The sequence below is a fragment of the Callorhinus ursinus genome, unplaced genomic scaffold, assembly GCF_003265705.2.
Source record: "Callorhinus ursinus isolate GAN/ISIS: 27379988/994484 unplaced genomic scaffold, GSC_fseal_2.0 scaffold8, whole genome shotgun sequence".
Taxonomy (NCBI): domain Eukaryota; kingdom Metazoa; phylum Chordata; class Mammalia; order Carnivora; family Otariidae; genus Callorhinus; species Callorhinus ursinus.
Window position 1 is genome coordinate 47,800,731 of NW_027397070.1, and position 16,505 is coordinate 47,817,235.

General features: G+C 52.8%; 1 protein-coding gene and 1 long non-coding RNA gene across 2 annotated transcripts in view; one reads left to right on the plus strand and one right to left on the minus strand.

Annotated features, from left to right (window-relative positions):
- GPATCH2L (G-patch domain containing 2 like) overlaps positions 1 to 16,505 on the plus strand; it is a 151,377-nt gene that overhangs the window by 2,886 nt on the left and 131,986 nt on the right. The gene's annotated exons all lie outside the window — the stretch shown is intronic.
- On the minus strand, positions 898 to 4,049 carry LOC141373183 (uncharacterized). Its single transcript, XR_012378887.1, has 4 exons — positions 3,820 to 4,049; positions 3,185 to 3,340; positions 1,746 to 1,852; positions 898 to 1,403 (listed from the first exon to the last, which is right to left on the minus strand). It is a non-coding gene; the product is annotated as an uncharacterized lncRNA (long non-coding RNA).

Genomic DNA, 16,505 nt, shown 5'->3' on the forward strand with positions numbered 1-16,505 from the left:
TCTGTCTGCCACGAACTGGAGGTCAGGAGGCTGCTGCCAGCTCCCCGCCAGGCCAGGGTGTGCCACTGCGTGCGGCAGATGGGGCAGCATTGTCAGGTCCCTGTGTGGAACGCTCCCTGCAATCTCGCAGCTCTGATGGAAAGCTCAAGCAAGAAATTTATCTGGGCAGGCCTTGTAGCTGAACCTGAGGTCATCTCTATCCCTGGTTGTTGGCTCATCTTTGCTGAACCCCAGGACACCCCAGACAGGCTTTAGGAGCTATGCGCTCCAGACGGAAACTGATGTTGGCACCTGCTCAGTGTTGCTTGACCAAAATGTGCGGCTTACGTAAACCAGGGCCTTTCTTGCTTAGTGGTTGGGGGCAGGGGAGGGGGTGCTCCTGGGAGCTCTGGTGCTGGAGACCTGAATGAAAGGTAGTATTTGCTATAGTGAGATAAGGAAGCTTAGCATCCTTGCTCAGCTTTGCCCAAGCAGTGCTAGGCTTTTGTCGCAGGGGCCAAAGAGTCACTGGGGAATGGATAGCTGGGTGGGAGGGGGGGTGGCACGGGGGATGGGGATAGGGTGCAAGGGGCAAAGAACACAGCTTCCAGAATCAGGCAGGCCTGGGTTCCGGTCCCAGCTCTCCCACTTGGTAGCTGTGGGTCCTTGAGTGAGCTGCTTTCCCTTTCTGATCCTTTTTCTCGTCTGTAAAATGGTGATGATATTAGTATTGTCCTCTTAGGACAGAAGAAGCTGACTACTGCTAGATTTTAGAACTGGATGGGCTCCAAAAGTGAACATAGGGAAAGTCCCACCAGATATGTTACTGCAACAACAGCTGCACTCTGCTAGGGGCTATCACCCTCATTTCCTCTCATGCGTTATTTCTTAGCTATGGATAGAAGAATGGATCGGCACCAGGGTTTTTTGTTTTTATAGCAGCTTTATTAAGGTACAATATGCATGCCTTAGTAAATTTACCAAGTTGTACAACCGTCACCATAATCCTGTTTCAGAACACTGTCATCACCCGACAACGTTCCCTTTTGTCTGTTTATAGTTAATCTCTGCTCCCACTCCCAGCCCTCCGCAACCACCGATCCATCTTCTGACCCTATAAATTTGTTGTTTCTGGAAACTGCATAGAAAGGGACTCATATAATATGTGGTCTTTTGAGTGTGGCTGCTTTCACTTGCCATGTTTTCACAGTCCATCCATGCCATAGCATGGGTCAGTGCTTTGTTCTTTTGATTGTTGATCAGATACCCCACTGGACAGACCCGCACCACGCTGTTGCACCATGCATCCGTTGACGGACACTTGAGTTGTTTCCGTTGTGGGGCTCTTATGAATAACACCCCTGTGGACAGTCCTGTACATGTGTTTGTGTGGACATACATTTTTGTTTCTCTTGGGTAGATTCCTAGGAGTGAAATCACGGGGTCATATGGTGTGTTTACATTTAACTTTTTTTTTTTCAGTTTCTTTAAAGAAAAACACTTTATGTAAAACTTCAAAAAAAGGTTAAAGAGCAGACAGAATAGTTGGGAAAATTATTTTTGTTGACCTATGAAGAAACTGCCAAACTTTTTCAGGGCATCAGTTTTGTTTGTCAGTGCTTTAGGGTATCGGGATTAATTAAGTAGTTGATTTGTTTGTTTGTTTGTTTCCTTTCCTTAAGTTTTTCAAAGGTGGCAGTGAAGTTTATAGTTGGCCCAATCTCCTGATTCCTCCCTCCCTTCCTCCTTCCTGTCACTGAGCTTACCTCTGTTTTGAGAATGCAAAGCTCTTCTGTCTGTCCCCCACTCTTCCGCCCCAGCCTGGAAGCTTCTTCAGGGTAAGAAGGGGTGTTGTTTGAGTTTCTGTAAAGCCCTGCCAGGAATTCAACGTCAAATAAGACATGGTCCTGACCCCAAGGGGCTCACAAACTAGTAGAGAAACAGACAGGTCTCATCTATGTTTTCAAAGCACTGGTTTTGAAAACCTCACAGGCTTTCCAGATGGGTAGAAGCACCCCAAACCATCCACTGCGAAATGGAAATGAAAGTGGGGAGAGAGGGAACTTGGAATGTCCACCAGGAAGTACACAGGTGGGATTGGCTTGCTTAGAGCAGGGTCCACAAATGGCGGCCCACAGGCCAAATCCCACCCGCCCACCCATTCTTACAAAAGTTTTACTGGAACAGAGGTGTGCCCTTTTGTTTACATACTGTCTTTGGCCACCATTGTGCTACGATAGCAGAACTTAGTTGTGACAGAGACCATGTGGCCTGCAAAGCCTTACGATCAGGCTCTTTACGGAAAGATTTTGTCAACCTCTCCTTAGAGGAAAGAATGAAGATGACAGATAACACCTACGTGCTCCCAAGTTCAGGGGCGTGGTGCTATCCAGAAAAGCAACTGCAGTTAACAGTGATTTGAGTTAGATGTAAGGAAAGCCTGGACGGGGGGCAAGGTTCTGACTCCTCAGAGAGATGAACTTCCCTTCAGAAAAGGGATAAAAAAAAAAACCCACTTCTCCATTCCAGCACGGTTGGGACCTAAACTATCTGGAGACAAAAAGCTGGGAGGAGTGACTCTGGGCTTCTTCTGGGCCCTTTGATCGTCTTGGAGATGTGGGGAAAGACAATGAAGAGAAAGCCCGGGGAAGGGGGTCTAGGAGCAAGGGAGGAAGGAAAAGTCCAGTTTTTCTTTTGGCGAGGTAAATTCAGAAAGCGAGGGCGGTGGAAGCCGGTGGAGGAAGCGGCAGGCCCTCTTGTGACTGAGCCTGAGCGAATTAATTCCCGGCATATGTTCCCAGCATCTGTCGTGGTGGCCCCGACCAGAGGGGTCAGCAAGAGAGGGGACCCTGCCAGGGCTGAGCGTTAGCCCAGAATTCCCGGGCTGCTGGGGCTCTTGGCTCCCACAGAACCAAGGCCGGCCATCGCGCCCAGGAACATCTGCTGCAGCTGTGGCAGGCCGCGCTGCCTTGCGGGGGGGGGGGGTCCTCCGCCTGCTTACTGCAAGAAAACACCTGCCTGAGGGGGTGCTGAGAGAAGACCCGTAAGAGAGTCCTGCGAAACAGTCTCTTCCAGATCCATCCGCTAGCAGCCCGGAGGTGTGACGCAAGCAGCTGCGCTGGGGGAGGCAAGAATGCAGAGATCTTGGGATGCCCTCCCGAGTGCCAGTCCCAGAATCCCCCTGGGTGCCGTGTGGGCTGCTTACTGCAAAGTGTCCCTTGGGAGTCCATGATCGGCCAAGAGGCAGCAAAGCAGGAGGGCGTGGCGGCTGGGAAGGCAGATGACGCCACGGTCGCATTTCTGCTCCTCCACGCTGTACCTGCATAACTTTGCACGGGGGTCTATGCAGTGGTTTCCTCGTCTACAGCATGAGGGAGAAAATCAGTACTGTCTGCTAGGCTCTGGGGTGATCAAACTGGCCTGGTACACATCAGGTGTCTGACCCAAAGGAAGCACTCAGTGAGGGCTAGTTCTGATCACACGGCAGGACAGTCAGGGATCACGTGTTGCCGCCCACAGGAAGTCATGGGGGTTAGGCACAGAGAGGACCTATGTGGGCGTCTACCCCAAGGTCATGAACTGGGGGCCTACAGGCTGACTTTGACCCATAGGGTATGTTTGATTGGCCCACACACTTTTTAAAAATTGTTCAGTTAATTATCAGCATTAAAAACGGAAAGGTTTCACATTAAACCCAGATTTCTGGCTTCTCTGAGGAAATCAGGGGATCTGTCCACTCTGGGGTCACGGCTCCTGTGGTGGTGATCGGCTTGAGCACGGAAGCGTCGGCTCCTTTAAGTAGGGACAGTTCAGGGTACCCCCCACTCCCTCCCCACTTACGTGTTAGCCGGGCCACTCCAGGCCTTGACTGTGAGACGCCTGCCCAGCCTCCTCCTTGCCGATGAGGATTCTGCCCCCCAAGAGCCCTTGCCCAAGGTCATGTTCTGAGGCTGGAACTTGGCGTGTCCTTTGTCAGAAACCAGGACCCTCCAGCCGATGTGCAACCCAAAATCACCCAAGCTCTGGAGAAGATCCAGTTGGCTCGCCATGAGCTTCTCCTCCTCTGATCAGGAAGCCTAACCCTGTGTCCAGCAGGGATCTGACAAGAGTTTGAGTGGAGTCCTGGGATAGGTCCTGGGCCGGTGACTGGTTAACCATTTGCCCTCTACTGAGCCGGTTGAACTCTGCCCTGCAGCTAGTGGTGCCTGCTCAGGAAGGGCGTCCAGCTCAGCAGTCAAGAAGGGCAGAAGGGATTCAAATGGTGGGCCTGGGGTGGTCCAGCGGGACGGGGTGGGCCCATTCCTGGGCCGGGCCTCGGAGAGGTACGGCCTCTTCTCCAAACCACATGCCTCACGAGCCCCAGTGGCTCAGCTGGGGTGTGGGATTCCTGGGGAGGGATAGGAGTTTGGCCAGAGGTAGATTCCTCTGTCACTCATGCCAATTTGGAAACGGATCCAACCAAGTGGGCCTGGCAGGCATTTGGCAAAAAGGAATTTGGTTTCCTTGCAGCAGGGAGAGGGAGACAGCTCCCCCCAGCCCTTTCTGTTTTGCTGAGGTTGGGCAGGAAGAGCCTCTGTTGGTGGCTTTAGGGGCAGAGAACAGGGATGTTCTGGCACAGCAGGCCTGCTCGGAGACAAGGATGTGCCCTCCAGAGAACTGTCTGTTTCCCGTCAGGATTGGGGGGCATCACCGCGGAAGGTGGGAAGAGAGATGGAGTTCGGGCAACTGCACCCCAGACCTCGGCGGGGCGGGGCCGGGTACCATACGGCGGTACTGGTTGGAGAGTTCTCTGTAGTGGAGGGGAGTCTGCGGGGGGCTTGTGAAGGGCCAGGTGTTCTTATGGAAGCCCAGTGGACAGTGCTACACTGCCCCTGAGGCCCAGTGACGGCCACAGTGTTGTTGCAGTTTTAAGGACAAAGACAATGAAGCAGCAAAGACCAAATAAGAAAGATGCCTCACAGGGCATAGATGACAGAGATGGTACTTAGTAGGGGAAGCTAAGCAAAGAGGAAAAAAAAAAAAAAAAAAAGCTCTTTGAATAGAGAACAGAATAAAACAAAAACAAAACCAAAACCTGGGTGGGACAGGCAGGGCGAGTGGGGATGGGTGGCAGGAGGGCAGGGGGGAGCTTTTCTGGGGTGACGGAAATGTTCCATAGCTTAACTGTGGTGGTGGTGGTTACGTGTCTGTTTATATTTGCAAAACTCATCAACTATCCACTTGAAAAAAGGTGATTTTTATTGTGTGTAAGTTATACCTCAGTAAGCATGACTTTTAAGAAGGTTCTCCCCGTCACCGCTCACCATCTGAGGTCCACAAGGTGGGGGAGTTTGCGTTTGTCCCACAACGTCCCCCGGGCATGGCGCTTGGCAGCCTGGCTGTCCCCCAGGAGCAGGCTGGGAAGCAGAGAGGCCCTACAAGGCCACCACAGCCCCGGAGCCCCCTACCCAGGGGGCTGCTCAGACTCCAGGGCAAGCTTTTGCCTCTTATCTGCAGTTTAATTTTCCATTATTTTCCATGAAAGGAAAAACCCAGTAAATTTGATGATTGGGGACAGCAGATGGTCCAATTTGAAGTCAAACATGGGCATCTGGAAATCATTTTTGACATTCTAATGGAAGCGTGGGTCTGCAGAGCCCAGAGTAAGGAAGGACACAGAGAACCCTGAAGACCCAAGACCATTTGAAGAAGATACGAGCCCAGAGAGAGCGGGCTGTGCCAGCTGGGTGTGTTGCGAGAATTCTTTTGACCTGGGGCATGAGCAGGGCTATAAAAACTTTCGATGCCGGGCCTTTTAAAAAAAAAGCCTTTTTTCTTTAAAAGCTTACAAATGCTATTTTAAAATATGATCTTTACTTATGCAACGAGCATATATTCACTAAATTAAAAATTGCATATCTAAATATAGTGAATATTCCTTTTCACTCTGCCCTGCCCCATCCATCCCGGAGGCCTCCCCAGAGGTGACCATCGTGTTTTTCCAGATGTTTCAGTGCATTTACCTACCCATGGACACGCAGATAGGGACCTAGAACTTGGCTTTATTTATGTAACTGGAACGATTCTGCAAGTAGGGCCTACGTTTTGCTTTGTTCACTTAGGAACATGTCTTGAACTTCCCGCTTTCTTCCCCATGCTTTTTAACAATGGACACAATTCCATGGGTTTGCCGCCCCCCCTTCCGTCCCCTCACGAGCCCTTCCCCACGGGCGGTCATTCAGACTGAGCCCAGTACCTCCCCCCGGGGGCTCCTCTGAGGGACCCTGCTCCACCCTGCTGCCGCCTCACCTCCAAATTCCTTCTGCTGGACCACCACCAAGCCCCTGAAAGGCAGCTGTCCTACCCACCCCAGTGCACCCACCAGATAAGGAATGGCAGAGAGGACACTGGTCCTCTGGGGTAGCTGCTCCAGGGCGTGGGAGGCTGAGGGGAGCCAGATGGTGAGGTCACAGGGAGGAGACATGGGTGGCCCATGGTGGGACAGAGGAGGCCTGGCTCGAAAAGAGGCCAGTCTCTGTGTGGGAGGCTGGGGGTGGGGTGTCATATTTAGTTTTAGAGGGGAAATCAGAGTTGGAATCCCCTGTGCGCCTTTTGTTCGTCTGTTTTTAATGCCCTGGTGAGTGCTCTGTGGCCAGGCATGGTGTCTGGTGCTTGTCGCCGAGACAGTTTTGTAGCTGGTTACAACCAAGAGCTAAGTCCCTGCATTGTCCTTGTTAGCTCTGTGTCCTTGTTCCTGTCATTCGGACTCTAGTAGTGATACCGAATGTTTGTGAAGCCCTTACCAGATATCAGGCAATGTACAAAACGCTTTCTCTTTTTTTAAGATTTTATTTATTTATTTTAGAGAAAGAGAGTACGAGTGAGTGGGGGAGGAGGGGCAGAGGTAGAGAATCTCAAGCAGACTCTCCGCCAAGGAGGGAGCCCACACGGGGCTTGAGCGCAAGATCCTGAGATCATGACCTGAGCCTTAAGCAAGGGTCAGTCGCTTAACCGACTGAGCCACCCAAGCGCCCCTATGAAATGCTTTCTGTACATCATCTCCCTCGATCTCCTCAACTCCCAGGAGGTGGGTACTGAGTCATGCCCACTTTAGAGGTAAGAGCAACTGAGGCTTAAACCCAGGCCTTTCTCATTTCGTGCTCATGCGACGTCCAGTGAGGTGAGTAGTGTCCTTTCCTGTTTTGTGTATCATCAGTATCCCATCTATCAGAGCTTCCTCCTCCTGACTGGGGTCACAGCAACGTTCTGTCCCCCCAGCTAGGGTCTCTCTCAGGAAGCTCTGAGAGATGGCTCTGACCCTTGAAGCTCTGCCCATTGATTCCACACGGTGGGAGCACTGGGTATAGGGCGTTCTGCCTTGGAGACAAGGACGTTGGGTTTTCTTCCTGGCCTCCTTTAAGCGGGCAGTTCAAAGTGTTTTCCTGGAGTCTAGAAGCAAAATGAGAGCATCTGCAAGGCAGGATTTCTCAGAGGTGGTCACGTGGCATGGGCCACCTGCATCAGAAGCATCCACAGAGCTTATCAAATACACAGGTTCCTGAGCTCCCAAGCCGCTGGATTGCAGTCTGAGCGGAGAAGACCCGAGAATATGCATTTTAAACAAGCACCTGCCCAAACCCCAACCCTATTCAGGAACCTTGCGAACGCTGGTGCACAGGCTGTAGCCTGCACTCACGGTACTGGCTAAAACACTTCCTTGGCCCTTTCTGTATGAGTGGTCAGTCTTGAAAACTCCAGAATATACTATGAAAACCAAACAGGCTTCTGCTTTTTTGGAAAGATCCAGCAGTGCCGGGAACACTGTCCCGCGAAGCACTGACTGGAGGAGTGGGGCAGGGCTTGGGCCACCCCGTCCACCCCAGTCCCTGCTAACCCCCTCTGGCTTCTGCGGACATTTTGGTTGCGAGCACCGGTCAAAGGAGATGGCAGTGCTTGTGTCCATCGGCACCAGTGCCAGGCGGCCAGGGCACGACAAGCCAGGTTGCTTCTGGTGTGCACCTCTGCATGCAGGCCCGAGGCTTCGTGGCGCGTGTGCAGAAGGCCTCCGTTCACCTCCCCTCCCCCTCTACTCTCCGTCCTTTGGCAGCTGCTGCTAGATGTGTCTTTTTTGGAATGATCCAAAGTGGAACGTGCCCCTCCTGCAGGTTGGCATAAGATCAGTGTCTCTCAAAGCATGGTGCACAGACCACCCGCACCGGATCCTCCGAGGGCGGCTTACGAAACACAGATGCCTGCCTTCCACCTGGACCTGGGCAATAAGAATCCCTAGACATGGGGAATAAGAATTGCCGGGGTTGGGCCTTGGAATCTGCATTTTAAGCGGGGGGGGGCTTTTGATGCACTTTAGGGCATTAAGGCCCACACTCACCTGGAGGAGAGAGGGTGAAGGTAAGTTTAACTGGGCCTCGGGTCAGATCAGCCTCCTGGGTCTTTGGCCTCCCTGAAAGAAGCGAATCCTTTTCCCCAGCCCTGAGCCTCCACAGCAAACTCGGCTCCCGTGGCCTCACCCCACCGCTAGGGCAGCAGGCACCCAGGGCTCAGCCTTCTATCAGATTCAATCTCCTGTCACTTTCAGGACCAGTTCATTATTCCTTTATTATTTTCTTTCTCCTGCTTATCGTTATTAATAATCACTCTAGACTGGCCAGGGTGCTGACAGCTCCCCCTTGTCCATTCTTTCTGTCTGTTTTAATTCTGCCTGCTTATCTGGCATTAACCTGATCTTTTCCCCATTTAATTAAGTAGTGCTGGTCAGCCCACTAGTGCCCACGTGGAGATGGGAATGATGGGGTCTCCTGATAGGCAGAGGAGTGATAGGCTCTGTGGCTGGGACATTCTATCTCCCAGAGGGGCCCGAGGGCAGGGGCATGAGTCCCCGGAAGGGCCACATTGGGTCTGAGGGCTGGGGAGGCAAGGAGGGTTGATGACCAGTACCCACAGAGAAGCAATACTTCTCAAACCTTGGTGAGCCTCAGCATCATGGGGAAGACCTGTTAAAATACAGATTACTGGATCCTACCCCAGGGATTCTGATTCAGTAGGTGGCCATGAATCTGAATTCCTAATAAGCTCCAGGCAGTGCTGATGCTGGTGGGGTCATTCACACTTGAGTAGCCCGGCATTAGCAGGCCAGCCTCAGCTTAGTGCTGGACGCTGGCCAGACCCTTGTGTGCCTTGCTGGGAATGGGCTGAAGAGGAAGAGACTTGGGCAAGGGGAAATTATTACAGATGTGAGGTGGTGAGGGACTGAGCCAAGGGGGTGCTTGGACTGCAAGGGGAAGGGTAGATCTGGATTCAGCATCTGGTCTAGAGAGGCAAGGGGGTCTGCATGCCGGTAGAGGCAGGGACAGAGAAAAAAAAAGCAAGGACACCTGGTTTTGAGCAACTGGCGGTGTGCTTGACAGAAATAAGTACAGAGAGAACACATAAGGGTAAGGCAGGATGTGCTGAGGTCAAGACAAGCTACATAACTTTCAGGGGCTAGAGAGAAATGAAAATTCTGAGGCCCTTCTTCAAAATATTATTAAGAATTTCAATTCTTGCAGGACAAGAGAGTGTTAGAGTAAGCATGGGGCCTTTCTAAAATGCAGGGCTCTGTCCGACGGCACAGGCCACCTGCCATGAAGTCAGCCCTGGCTGAAATTCCACTCGATTCTTCTGCCCCTGAAAGCCAGACAGAACAGGCCATCACCTTGGCAGCCCGTCGATTGCTCTGCAGGCCCTTGGGCGATGTCCGCTTCTAGATGCCCCAAGGGACAAAATGGGAAGTCACGGGGCCCAAGATTCACAATTCAGAGTCTTAGGAGGGAAGAGCCCCAGGTAAGGAGATATGATGGGTAAAATCCTAAAAGAAGTTGCTCATCAGACAACTCATAAGTGAAGGGTACCGTGGCCAGGAGAATCTGACATTGTCTGTGGATGGACCTTTTATTGCGTTAAGCTACCATTTATTGTGTGTGTACTCCGTTCCCCACAATGCGCTTTAATATCTTACTTGGCTTCATCCTGGCAACAACCCTATGAAGTGTGTGTTATTGTCCCCCTTTTACAGATGGGGAAGCTGAGGTGGGGAGAGGCAAAGGAAGCTTCCTAGTGAGGGAGCCAGCTCACTAGGCCGGCGCATGCGTCTGGGGTGGGAGGTGCTCTTGTGCAAATGTCTGGGGAGCTGGGGGACTGATGTGGATGGGGGTGCTGGGGGTGTTGCAGGGAAATGCACAGTTACCCAAGTGCCAGCCAAAGATGGAAGGATTTAGAGCAATTAAAATGTTTTGCCTGGGAGCTGTTTGGAGCCTTTTTTTTTTTTTTTTTTTTTTTTTTTGAAGTGAGAGTTTCCTGACTTCAAGGTGTTAACCGGCTCTCTAAATGGTTTTGTTTTTTAATTGCGGCAAATGACTGTGGTGCCATTAGATTTTGCCTCTGTGGTTGTTTCTGAGCCCTTCCAGGCCTCCTCCTTCTATTTATTCTGTTTAATTCAGTCAGGTAGCTCCGGGGCAATGGAGATCAATACTTCTCTTTGATAGAAAAGAGTCAAGTTTGAAACCCAGAGATAAAACTGACACATTTTGTATAAATTTAATTAAAAATGCACCTTTAGTGGCTTGTTGCAGGCACACAGCCGAGTGTCTATCTCTCTATCTCCCTGTCTCTCCCCCTCTCTCCCTCTCTCTCCCTCTGCCTCTCCCCCTGCTTCTCTCTCTCTCTCTCTCTCTCTCCCTCTCTCCTCCTCCTCTTGTTCCTAACGGGAGATCTCTACATCTGCTTCGCTATAGTCTTGGTTCATGATTTTGGACTTGAAACTTCCGTGCTGAGGGATGCCGAGAGAAGGGTCTGAAATTCTAAGCAGATGAGCCTGGCCTCCTTTTGTCCAGAACAGGCTGGGGAGAGGGCTTCTCAGGGGAGAGGACTGGGAAGCAGAAGCCCCAGGATGGGTTTGCTTTTTCTTTTTCAAACGCTTCATCTTTGGGCCCCACAGCCTGTCCGCTCCTCGGCGTCCCTGGTCGGCCGTTTTTGACCTGCCTGCCTGTGCACCTGCTCACATTTCCCGGGGCCCTGGTGGGGTCCCCGACAGAGGTGGAGGTGGGGGCGTGGAGCCCCTCTCTGGTGACCCCAGGGCTGCTGCACACATTCGTCTTGTGTTTTACAGTCCCCCCTTCACCTCCTTCCCCACCGGCTCTCCCCCTTTCACCTGCCTCAATCCCATTTGGCTTTCCTCATTTTTCACTTGAGTGGGTTTCCTGTCCCCGACTCTGCTCTGGCCTCACTCTGCTCAACACCAATAAAACACACTCAACACAGGTAGAACAAGGTGCCCGGGCCCGGCGTGACAAATGACTCACCAGCCCTCGCTAAGCGCGGCTGTAAATCGCCCCTTCCGTCGCGAGCCTGGGCCTGTTGGGCGGCCTCTCAGTGGGGACAATGAGGTGGCAGTGGTGGGCCTCACACCCGGAGTCCGGTCAGCCCCCAAGGCCCTTCCCGGGATCCTGGGCGGCCAGGAGACGGCAGGGCGGCAGAGGAGCGCCTACTGAAATGTTTCCACCGGCAGCTTTGGCTGGCGCAGCTCAGACTTGCGCCAATTTATTGGCTGTTAACTCCAGGAGCTGGTGCACTTGCCACGTGCCAGGCACCGTGCTCGGGTCTGCGTTCCATTTTCTTTGACTCTCCCAACAATACGGCGTGTCATAGTTACCATGGCCATCCCTGTTTCACAGATGAAGACCTTGATGGAGGCCTCGCAAGGTCACAGAGCTCATCCAAGGTCACCTGGCTCATCAACATCAAGGCGGCATTAGGGCAGACCTCCCAGACGCTAAAATCCGGGCTTTTCATGGCCATGTCATGTGTGTGTGGCAGCAGGTTGGGCACGCCGCCGGGAAGCAAGGTGTGGTCTCCATTCTCCAGTGTTTATGATTTCGTGCTGTGGGGGCCAGGGCTTCCTGGAGAAAGATCACAGACGAGTCTGCAACTGATTTCCTTCCCTGTTTCATGAGGCTCCTCCCTCCGGGGCCCCTGCAACCTGTGTACATGGGGTGGGGGAAGGGGGTCGTTGCTCCTTGTCCCCAGGAAGAGTGATCGGAAGCCAGGAAGCCCACGCTCCTGCTCTTGCCCATGCTAGAACAGCAAGGAGAAGCAGACGGGGGGAGCAGTAGCACTGGGAGGGGGAATAGGGCTTCTCCAGCACATTCTGTTGCCCGGGGAGCCTCCGGGGCTTGGGCGTCAGGCATGTAGAACGCAGGGCTTGTGAATCTATGCCGCCATCCCGGAGGCAGGCATCAGGGAACATGCTGGGGCAGCACGTTCGAGCCCATCTCCTCTTCTGCTCTGGGTGCCTTTAATCGCTGTGCATCAGTGTTCAGACCGGAAAGGCAGAAGTCCCAGGTTTGAGCCACCAGACCTTCCTCTCTCTGCCCACCTCCTCTCAGGCAACTACAAATACCAGCCGCTTTGCGTCTAAAATGGCTGAGATCCTTGAAACGGAATTTGGAATCAGGGCCCTGCAGGCAGCACTTGCTGAAAGAAGAAATAAAGACCATCTGGGTCACGTCTTTTGTAATTTGCGTTTAATAATCGTACCGGGGGTGTGCACAAAGGGAGAGGCGGCCTGTGAGCCAGCCCCCAGCCTGCCAGCCACCCTCGTGGGTCTGCTGGGGAGGGCTGGGCAGTGGAGGAAGGGTGCTGGCGGGAGGCTCCCGAGTTGGCACAAGCTCTCTCCATGGGGCAGTGGCAGGAGACGGGGCGCAGCTTGGGACGGGCTCGAGCCGCTGAGACGGCGTGCTGGGGGGGGGTCTCACCTCTGTCCTGGGCACATCCTCCAGGCACCCCGTGCCCTTCCTCCACGCCAGGGGTGAGACAGCAGGAGCCCCCAAGACCCATGCAGTGATTTCAGACAGGCTGCAGTGGGACTCTCGTCAGGTCTGTGGATTTTTCAAAGGTGGCCTCCAGGAGCCCCGCAACCCACTATTCCCTAGAATCACGGCTCCTCGCGTTTGGGTCCTCAAGGTGTCTGCGATGCCTACACTGACACGACCCCCGCCCCCACCAGCGCCAGGCGTGACTCGTACATAGTCACCCACTCCCCACAACTTCCAAAAACATTTCCCCCCTTCCCCTGTGATGCTGCCCTTTCCTGTCTGCAGGAACCTGTGGACTCAGGATCCCAAGGTCCCCCACCCCCGTGTCCACCATCTTGGTGGGATGGGGGAGGCTGTGAGGAGCTTAGGCTTCAGGTGGAGAGATAGCGGTATGAGCTGAACTGTGTCCCCCCAAAATTCATAGGTTGGAGTCCTAACCTCCACTATCTCAGAATGAGACTGTATTTGGAGACAGGGCCTTTGAAGAGGTGATTAAGGTAAAATGAGGTGGAATGTGTGGACCCTAATCCAATAGGACTGGGGTCCTTAGAAGTAGAAGAAGGGACATCAGGGATGCTCATCACAGAGGAGAGACCACATGAGGACACACTGAGCAGGTGGCCATCTGCAAGCCAAGGAGAGAGGCCTCAGGAGAAACCAACCCTGCCGACTCCTTGATCTTGGACTTCCAGCCTCCAGACTGTGTGTCAGAAAGTACTTTCTGCTGTTTAGGCCACCCCATCTGTGGTACTTGGGTGTGGCAGCCCTGATAAGCTATCACAGATGGTGAGCTATAGGAGGATACTTGCTGGTGATGCTCCTTGCCCTGCATCCTCTCCCTCCCTTGCCCGGACATGCATAATGTATGCTCGAAAGTACCAAAGAGAGGAGCTCCAGCTGTTTCCCTTTCCCAGCGAGGCCAGAATCTAGATGACACATGGCTCAAGGAACGGAATTTGCATGCCGGTCTTTGCCCTTGGTTCTTTCTTGGAGGCTCTGCCCTGCCCACCACCAGGCCCTGGTGTTGGGATGCTCACAGCTCTGTGTTGCCCAACTCCGGAGTCTTCCTTCCATTCTTAAGACCATTACCCTTTTGCCATTGGTCATGTTGGTGACACAAGGGGACTCTCAATTCATGCAGAAGCCAGAGTCCTGGTATATCCTAGAGATCTGTCATCTGGAACCACCCAGTCAATAGCAGCCCCGAACAAATGCTGTAGAAAAAGAGGAACGGAGAACTTTTCAAGTTCTGGATGTCTGGTCTGAGCACTGTGAATTTCTCCCCTGCCCAAAAGTCTTGGCGCCCCTCTCAGGGCAGGGCCATAGGGTCCCAGGATGGCTGGTGAGGCGCACGCTGATCCTGGGCCCTTCGTGGTGCATGACTTGGGCCATCAGAGGAGCAGGCTCTGGGTAACAGAGTTTAGCCAGGGCTGGGGGACAGAGGAAGGAGGCAGGAGGAAAGGATGGAAAGGGCCAACAGTGTCCTGGACTTTTCAGCTTGGAAGGGCCTTGTGGGGAAGAATCCCTGCTAACATCCCTAAGGACCACTTCTGCTTTCAGGAGCTGGTTATATGCTCTTGACTCATCTCATCCCTGCATGCTGGCGGTAGATGGTGGTATCACCATTGTACCAAAGAGGAAATGGGGTTCAGAGAGGTTATGTACTTGCTCATGATTGCACAGCTTGAAAAGGGCAGAGCTATAATTCCATAATTCAAACCCAGGACTTCTGGCCTCCCAAACCAGCCTTTTCCTTATCCAGCAGGGGTCGGCAAGTCCAGCCCACCACCCATTTTCACTAAGCTGAGAGCTAAGAAAGGTTTTTCTATTAAATGGTTGGGGGGGGGTATCAGAGGAAAAATAGTATTTCATGACAAGTGAAAACGATATGAAATTCAGATTTCAGTGTCTATAAATATAGTTTCATTGGCACACAGCCACACCCATCTGTTTATGTATTGTCCATGGCTGCATGCTACCCTGGCAGAGCTGACCAGTCATGAGAGACGGTATGGTCCCCAAAGCCTCAAATATTTACTTTCTAGGCCTTTACAGAAAATGTTTGCCAACTTCTGCTTTAGAGCCCCACAAACTTGGGAGATGGAGGAGATCTTAGAAACCATCTAGTTCAAAAATCTTGATGTCCCCTTACTCTATCCATCCATTTTCCAAATAACCAGAACAAGGCCCATCACACGCGAAGAGCCACAGTCCAAAGCTGCCCCTGCGTCCCGGTGCCCCTGCTCTCAGGAAGCGGGGCTCATGGCAGCCTACACCGGGGCTTGAAAGCAGGACTCTCGGGTCCCACATTGTCTGCTCCTTTGTCTGTGCCGGAGGTTTTTACGGGGCTCTTTTGGTACCAAGTTAGCCGTGTTTTCAGACTCCGGAAGCACCGAACCCCAGGGCCCCAGAGGTGACCATCACCTGACCAACAGGGAGGGGCACACGTGATGAGACTTGGGGTGCACAATGGGGCACAGCTGTGGTTTCACAGGTCCGAGTCCTGGCTCCATAACTGGTGACCTTGGGCGAGTTCCTTCAACCTTCTGTGCCTTAGATCCATCCCTTGGAAAGTGGCGGAAGTAATAGCATTTGCCCCATGGGATTGTGTGAGGATTAAATGCGTGGGAAGATTTCTACTGCCCCCCTGCACCAGGGGCTTCCTCCCCCGGGGCCTTCACAGGACCATCAACTACAAAGAGACACAGACCTCGGGTCTTAGCTTGAGATTTTCGGCCAGTCTCCCTTGGAGTCTGTGACCGGGCTTAAGGGGACGGGGCGAGTGGAGACCAGAGGATCAAGGCCACAGACTGAGTGTGCTGTCTGTCAGGGGACCAGGGTGCTATTGAAAAATCTGGGCAAGAACGCGGTGAAGGTGAGTGAGTTGACAACATGCTTGAATCCCATAAATATAACATGGAGCCAAAAGAGCAGTTTGTGAAAGAAGACGAACTACGTGCTGGCCATTTATATAGAAATGTAAAACATACAAAACAGCAGCACCTTTGGTTTAGGGATGATGCGTTCATACACGGTAAAGGTCTAAAGGAGTTCGCAGGGATGACAAACACTGAATTCAGGGTGGCAGGTCTCCGGAGCGCTCAGTAGTGCCCATGGAGAGGGGTGGCCAAGGGCCTTCACTTGAATTTGAAAAAAAAAATGTGTGATTTCTTAAGCTGAAAGGTTATCCTTGATAACTTTTTAAAGGCCTTAAGTGTTTTATGATAGATATTTTTTAATTTAGGCAGGGCTAGTTTTGCAAAACCCATTAGAATTGTGAGGCCTCGGATTGTTACCAAGAAGCCCGGTAGGTGGGTTGGTAGGGGTGAATGCCTCCCCGTGGGCTGTGTGCTCTTGTGGTGTGCAGCCACGCCCCCGACACTCTGCTGTCTTCATCCCTGCCCACGGGTCCTCTCGCCGGCCCTCTGTGCACGCCTAGCAGCCCTTCCCCATCTGCTGGCTGTGTCGTTCCTTGCCCAGCCATGTGTCCTCTCTAGGCTGTGGAGCGGCAGAGGCTCTTGCCCCCCTCCCCGGTGAGGCAGAGGGGCTTCGGAACATGTGTTTCTGGGAGGCAGACACCAGCTGGTTGGGGAGACATTTGCATATTCAACTGAGCCCCCCAGAGCCAAGCCAGGACTGTGAGGAGAAGGCTGTGGCAGGACAGAGGGAGAGGGAAGG